Source organism: Salmo trutta, chromosome 19 (assembly GCF_901001165.1).
Source record: "Salmo trutta chromosome 19, fSalTru1.1, whole genome shotgun sequence".
Classification (NCBI taxonomy): domain Eukaryota; kingdom Metazoa; phylum Chordata; class Actinopteri; order Salmoniformes; family Salmonidae; genus Salmo; species Salmo trutta.
The window spans coordinates 4,033,193-4,041,241 of NC_042975.1; the positions used below are offsets into that span (position 1 = coordinate 4,033,193).

An 8,049-nucleotide genomic window follows, 5' to 3' on the forward strand; every position below is an offset into this window, starting at 1 on the left:
CTATCAGCCAACGTGCTTGCACCAATCCCATGTCGTCAATGAATAGCATTCTCACATAGGTGTTCCTTTTGTCCAGGTGTGAAAGGGCAGTGTGGAGTGCAATAGAGATTACATTAAAATACTGTGTAATACAAACCACACCTCTCAATACATGCCATTTATTCATTCACTGTATAGTATACCTGCGATTGACACATCACTTCATGTCAGGGAGAAGGAAGCATGAATTTGAAAAATAAGCAGTGGGGGGGCCGAGCTTCCGGTTTAGAAAGCTGGTCATGGCTCACATCAACACCATTATCACAGAAACCCTAGACCCACTTCAATTTGCATACCGCCCAAACAGATACACAGATGATGCAATCTCTATTGCACTCCACACTGCCCTTTCCCATCTGGACAAAAGGATCACTTATGTGAGAATGCTATTCATTGACTACAGCTCAGCGTTCAACATCATAGTTCCACAAAGCTCATCAATAAGCTAAGGACCCTGGGACTAAACACCTCCCTCTGCAACTGGATCCTGGACTTCCTGACGGGCCGCCCCCAGGTGGTAAGGGTAGGTCTCTATATATGTGTCATATGAAATATGTCTATATATGTAATATGTCTCTATGTAATATGTCTCTATATACACTTGAAGTAGGAAGTTTACATCCACTTAGGTTGGAGTCATTAAAACTCGTCTTTCAACCACTCCATAAATTTCTTGTTAACAAATTATAGTTTTGGCAAGTCGGTTAGGACATCTACTTTGTGCATGACACAAGTAATGTTACCAACAATAGTTTACAGGCAGATTATTTCACTTATAATTCACTGTATCACAATTCCAGTGGGTCAGAAGTTTATATACACTAAGTTGACTGTGCCATTAAACAGCTTGGAAAACTCAAGAAAATGATGTCATGGCTTTAGAAGCTTCTGATAGGCTAATTGACATCATTTGAGTCAATTGGAGGTGTACCTGTGGATGTATTTAAAGGCCTACCTTCAAACTCAGTGCCTCTTTGCTTGACATCATGGGGCAATCAAAAGAAATCAGCCAAGACCTCAGAAAAAAATTGTAGACATCTACAAGTCTGGTTTATCCTTGGGAGCAATTTCCAAACCCCTGAAGGTACCACATTCATCTGTACAAACAATAGTACCCAAGTATAAACACCATGGGACCACGCAGCCGTCATACCGCTCAGGAAGGAGACGCATTCTGTCTCCTAGAGATGAACGTACTTTATTGCGAAAACTGCAAATCAATCCCAGGACAACAGCAAAGGACCATTGCGAAGATGCTAGAGGAAACAGGTACAAAAGTATCTATATCCACAGTAAAACGAGTCCTATATCGACATAACCTGAAAGGCCATTCAGCAAGGAAGAAGCCACTGCTCCAAAACCGCCATAAAAATGCTTAACTTCTATGGGCTACGTGGGACGCTAGCGTCCCACCTGCGGGACACACTATTCAACAGCCAGTGAAATTGCATGGCGCGAAATACAAAACAGCAAAAATCTCATCATTTCATTTTCTCAAACAATCAACTATTTTACACCATTTTAAAGATAAACTTCTCGTTAATCTAACCACATTGTCCGATTTCAAAAAGGCTTTACGGCGAAAGCATAAAATTAGATTATGTTAGGACATAAACTTCACAAGAAAAACCACACAGCCATTTTCCAAGCAAGGACATGTGTCACAAAAACCAAAAATGCAGCTAAAATATTCCCTAACCTTTGATGATCTTCATCAGATGGCACTCATAGGACTTCATGTTACACAATACATGTATGTTTTGCTCGATAAAGTTCATTTTTATATCCAAAAACCCCATTTTACATTGGAGCATGATGTCCAGAAAATGTATTCCCACCAAAACCCCCGGTGAATGAGCACATCGATTTACAAAAATACTCATCATAAACGTTGATAAATTTTACAACAGTTATTGAAAGAATTATTGATATACTTCTCCTTAATGCAACTGCTGTGTCAGATTTTAAAATAGCTTTACGGAGAAAGCACATTTTTCAATATTCTGAGTAGATAGCTCAGCCATCAAAGCAAGCTATACAGATACCCGCCAAGTTCTGGGGTCAATTAAACTCAGAATTAGTATTATAAATAGTCTCTTACCTTTGCTGATCTTCGTCAGAATGCTCTCCCAGGACTCCTACTTCCACAATAAATGTTATTTTTGTTCAAAATACTCCATATTTATGTCCAAATACCTCCGTTTTGTTCGTGCGTTCAGATCACTATCCAAAGGCATAACGCGCGAGCATAAATCCAGACACGAAAAGTCAAATAGTTCCATTACCGTTTGTAGAAACATGTCAAAAGTTGTTTACAATCAATCCTTAGGGTCTTTTTAACATAAAACGTCGATAATATTCCAACCGGACAATAGCGTATTCATTACAGAGGAAAAAGAAGGAGCGGCACGCCAAACGTGCCCACGCAGTAAACAACTCACTGGTCCCAGGCAGTCCATTTATTGACTGAGCTCCTATTTTCTGCCCAGTAACAGGAGAAGGATGAAACACGTTTCCAAAGGCTGTTGACTGTCAAAACTAGTGCAACGTGACCCCACAGACACTGTAGTTTCGATAGGGATTCAAAAGAAGAACTAAAATTCTCAGATTTCCCACTTCCTGGTTGGATTTTTCTCAGGTTTTTGCCTGCCATATGAGTTCTGTTATACTCACAGACATCATTCAAACAGTTTTAGAAACTTCAGAGTGTTTTCTATCCAAATTACTAATAATATGCAAATATTTGACTCTGGGCCCAAGTATTAGGCAGTTTACTCTGGGCACGCTTTTCATCCGAAAATGAAAATACTGCCCCCTATACCTTAAAAAGTTAACTACTGTTTGCAACCGCACATGGGGACAAAGATCATACTTTTTGAGAAATGTCCTCTGGTCTGATGAAACAAAAAAATAACTGTTTGGCCATAATGACCATCGTTATGTTTGGAGGAAAAAGGGGGAGGCTTACAAGCCGAAGAAAACCATCCCAACCATGAAGCACGGGGGTGGCAGCATCATGTTGTGGGGGTTCTTTGCTGCATGAGGGACTGGTGCACTTCACAAAATAGATGGCATCATGAGAAAGGAAAATTATCTGGATATATTGAAGCAACATCTCAAGACATCAGTCAGGAAGTTAACTTCTTTGGGATAAGGGGCGGTATTTTGACATCTGGATGAAAAGCGTGCCCAAAGTAAACTGCCTGCTACTCAGGCCCAGAAGCTAGGATATGCATAGAAACTTTTAGAAACTCTAAAGTTTCTAAAACTGTTAAAATAATGTCAGTGAGTATAACAGAACTGAAATGGCAGGCGAAACCCAGAGGACAAACCATCCCCCTCAAAAAAAATTCTACCTTCCACTGATTTCAATGGCTGGCACTTTTATAATAGGGCGAAATCGTTCCCGATTGCAGTTCCAAGCTCGTGAATGAGAGCGCGTTCTTTAGACATCGTTATTGTCTAAAGACAATAACGATTCTCCGTCTTAAATTTTATCATTTATTTGCGTATTAGGGTACCTATTGTTTGATTATAAACGTTGATTGACTTGTTTGGATAAGTTTATTGGTAACGTTTGGGATTCATTTTATATGCATTTTTAAGGAGGGAAACCGAGTGGATTATTGACTGAAGCGCGCCAGCTAAACTGTGTTTTTATGGATATAAAGAAGGACATTATCAAACAAAATTACCATTTGTAATGTATCTGGGATCTTTTGGAGTGCCAACAGAAGAAGATCTTCAAAGGTAAGGCATATATTATATCGCTATTTCTGACTTTTGTCTTGCAACTCCCTGGTTGAAAATGATTTGTTATGCATTTGTGTGCTGGGCGCTGTCCTCAGATAATCTCATGATTTGCTTTCGCTGTAAAGCCTTTTTGAAATCTGACATGGTGGCTGGATTAACAACAAGTTAAGCTTTATTTTGATGTATTACACTTGTGATTTCATGAAAGTTTAATATTTATAGTAATTTAATTTGAATTTGGCGCGCTGCAATTTTACCGGAAATTGTCAAAATGGGACGGTAGCGTCCCACTAATCCGCAAGAAGTTAAAACTTGGTCCAAATGGGGCTTCCAAATGGACAATGACCCCAAGCATACTTCCAAAGTTGTGGCAAAATGGCTTAAGGACAACAAAATCAAGGTATTAGAGTGGCCATCACAAAGCCCTGACCTCAATCCTATAGAAAATTTGTGGGCAGAACTGAAAAAGTGTGTGCGAGCAAGGAGGCCTACAAACCTGATTCAGTTTCACCAGCTCTGTCAGGAGGAATGGGCCAAAATTCACCCAACTTATTGTGGGAAGCTTGTGGAAGGCTACCCAAAACGTTTGATCCAAGTTAAACAATTTAAAGGCAATGCTACCAAATACTAATTGAGTGTATGTAAACTTCTGACCCACTGGGAATGTGATGAAAGAAATAAAAGCTGAAATAAATCATTCTCTCTACTATGATTCTGACATTTCACATTCTTAAAATAAGGTGGTGATCCTAACTGACCTCAGACAAGTAATTTTTACTAGGATTAAATGTTAGGAATTGTGATAAACAGAGTTTAAATGTATTTGGCTAAGGTGTATGTAACTTCCGACTTCAACTGTATGTAATATGTCTCTATGTAATATGTCTCTATATACATGTAGATCCAAATAAATGTTTTAGTACCAGGGCTGTGGAAAACAAGAAAGTGCTGATAAGCCAGCTCCAACTTTTTGTTGATACAAATCTCACAAATATATATAAAATATATATTATTAATATAATATACAATATATATTATTAATATAATATACAATATATATTATTAATATAATATACAATATATATTATTAATATAATATATAAATATATATTATATCCCTAACCTTTTTTCTTTACCCTTTATAATTGATCAATAATTCTGATTCGGATGATTAGTGATTCGTTTATTTTTATTTAACTGGCACTGTTATTAGTTTGGGAAGCATGAATCACGGTGTGAGTCATGGGTCTAAGGGGGGAATGGTAAGGGCTTGTAGAAAATAATGGTAGCACCCAAATTGACTACAATCGCCGCAGAAATCTGTGCCCAACGTCTAAGTTTGTAAATATGTAAATTATTTTTGTTCACATGCCTGCCTGTAAAATAAAATAAAATATATGTTGGTAATGGTTGACAGATACTCCAAATGTATTAAAGCCTTCCACCGGGGGAAGCCCAGAAGTAGATGACCCCACAGACCTGAACGTGGACTCTGATGACCCTGCCGACCTGAACTTGGACTCTGTTGACCCCACCGACCTGAACTTGGACTCTGATGACCCCGCAGACCTGAACGTGCACTCTGATGACCCTGCCGACCTGAACGTGGACTCTGATGACCCTGCCGACCTGAACGTGGACTCTGATGACCCCGCCGACCTGAACATGGACTCTGATGACCCCGCCGACCTAAACTTGGACTCTGATGACCCCGCTGACCTGAAGAGAAGAAGAAGAGGACATTAAATGTATGGGGTTTTCCCCAGGTCAAACACTTTCTTACAATTGAGGAGTGTGAAAACATAGCCTGGTCTGACGAATCCCATTTCCTGTTGCATCATGCTGATGGCAGAGTCAGTGTTTGGCTTAAGCAGCATGAATCCATGGACCCATCCTGCCTTGTGTCACCGGTACAGGTTGGGGGCGATGCTGTACCACCGTCCAATCTGCAATAACTGCATAATGCCATTGCGTCAGTATGGACCAATATCCCTGTGAAGCATTTCCGACTTGTAGAATCCATGCCTCGAAGAATTCAGGCTGTTCTGGAGGTATTAGATGGGTGTACCTAATAAACTGTCCAGTGAGTGTGTATATCCACTCCATATTGTACATCATCTACTGTAAATGTGTTTATGCATCCTTTTCACTATGCATAATTGTTCTGTTTTTGCTGCATCAACTCTTCGTCTTTCTATTCTGTCTGTGTATTGTGTTTATTGTTGTCAGCACCATTTCACCATGTCAAATTCCTGGTACATGTTCAATACATGTACTTTCTGGAAAAAGATGTGTCTTATTTTGAGACTGCAAGACTATCACACAGCTGCCGCCAGTGTAGCGAGTGAAGATTAACAGCTGGAGATCTGGACGGAGGTCACTGTGTTTCAACAGCTGGAGATCTGGACGGAGGTCACTGTGTTTCAAGAGCTGGAGATCTGGACGGAGGTCACTGTGTTCCAACAGCTGGAGATCTGGATGGAGGTCACTGTATTTCAACAGCTGGAGATCTGGACGGAGGTCACTGTGCTTCAACAGCTGGAGATCTGGACGGAGGTCACTGTGCTTCAACAGCTGGAGATCTGGACGGAGGTCACTGTGTTTCAACAGCTGGAGATCTGGACGGAGGTCGATGTGTTTCAACAGCTGGAGATCTGGACGGAGGTCACTGTGTTTCAACAGCTGGAGATCTGGACGGAGGTCACTGTGTTTCTGTTTGCTCTCTGTGGTCTAGGTCAGGGTCAGGGTCTAGGTCAGGGTCAGGGTCAGGGTCCAGGTCAGTGTCTATGTCAGGGTCAGGGTCCAGGTCAGGGTCAGGGTCCAGGTCAGGGTCTAGGTCAGGGTCTTGGTCCAGGTCAGGGTCTAGGTCAGGGTCAGGGTCCAGGTCAGGGTCAGGGTCAGGTCAGGGTCCAGGTCAGGGTCAGGGTCAGGGTCTAGGTCAGGGTCAGGGTCAGGGTCTATGTCAGGGTCAGGGTCTAGGTCAGGGTCAGGGTCCAGGCCAGGGTCAGGGTCTATGTCAGCTTACTGGAAAGCATCAAAAGATTTGCTACCTTATTAGATTATTGTAGCGATCCTCACTAATGAGACACGTTACAATCTCCCCCAAGTGTGATGTCCATATTGGACCGTGTGTAGCATGTTTGCCTTTCCCAAGAGTGACCCAGGATCAATGCTCGCCCCCTCCCATTCCCTGTATTATTTTAATGCTGCGACTATGTTTCTAGAGAGTATCACAACCAGTCTCTCTAATCTCTTGTCTTCAGGACAGTAGACTGTAAGGTTGATCAGAGAAGGTAACAACGAGGCTATAACCAGTAAGGTATTACGCTCCGTCAGACTCAGCCTCGGGTCTGTCCTCGTCAAACAACCCAGAGGCTAACTTTAGAGCGTAGTAACTTGACACCACAATGATGTGACACCACAATGATGTACAGCAGTCTCAGTAATGGGTAAATTATTTTGACGTACGTCACTAGAATTAAGGGCAACTTCTCAGTGATGAGCCATAGAGCCAGAATGGTAGGCATCAGGAAGTAAGGTTCAGGGTTGACATAGGCAGCCCTGATTAAGGCTAGGGATTCACAGAACCTGTATTAAATGATTGGCTGCCAGCATGGAAGGCTGTCAAAGTCTGCCCAAGCAACTTCAATTCCTGAGAACACTATGAACCAGGAAGCTATTACTAACACAATTGGTCTGGATGCTGTGGTACCTAAGAGGGGTGCTGATGGAGATGGTTCGGTCCAAAGTCATTAAGGACAGGGACAGACACTCTGTGATGTCACCCAGGTGGTAGATGTACATGCTTGATATGCAAGAGTAGTAGGAGATGGTTTTGATCTCGGCCAGCAGGACAGAGATCATGGTGGTGCTGGTAGTGGACATGATTGTGGGCCAGCAGGACTGAGATCATGCTGGTGCTGGTAGTGGACATGATGGTGGGCCAGTAGAACTGAGATCATGCTGGTGCTGGTAGTGGACATGATGGTGGGCCAGCAGGACAGAGATCATGGTGGTGCTGGTGCTGGACATGATGGTGGGCCAGCAGGAAACACCAGCACACAGCTTGTGAACAGCAACGCAACAACGGAGGATGTGTGATCAGATCTAGTCACCTTAAATAGACCACCATGTTAAGGTAGGAGTGGTGAATATGATTGGTGCAAACTCAGCTGATGGGTTGGCTGTCTGAACTGGCTTCTCAAAATACATTTTCATTGGGGAATATTGGGCCTGTCTTCTAACTTGTAGGGATGC

The 8,049-nt window shown here is 42.1% G+C and overlaps 1 pseudogene; it reads right to left on the reverse strand.

The window, feature by feature from the left end:
- Positions 1-6,987: 6,987 nt before the first annotated feature.
- On the reverse strand, positions 6,988-7,691 carry LOC115155052 (olfactory receptor 2AT4-like; annotated as a pseudogene).
- Positions 7,692-8,049: the final 358 nt, after the last annotated feature.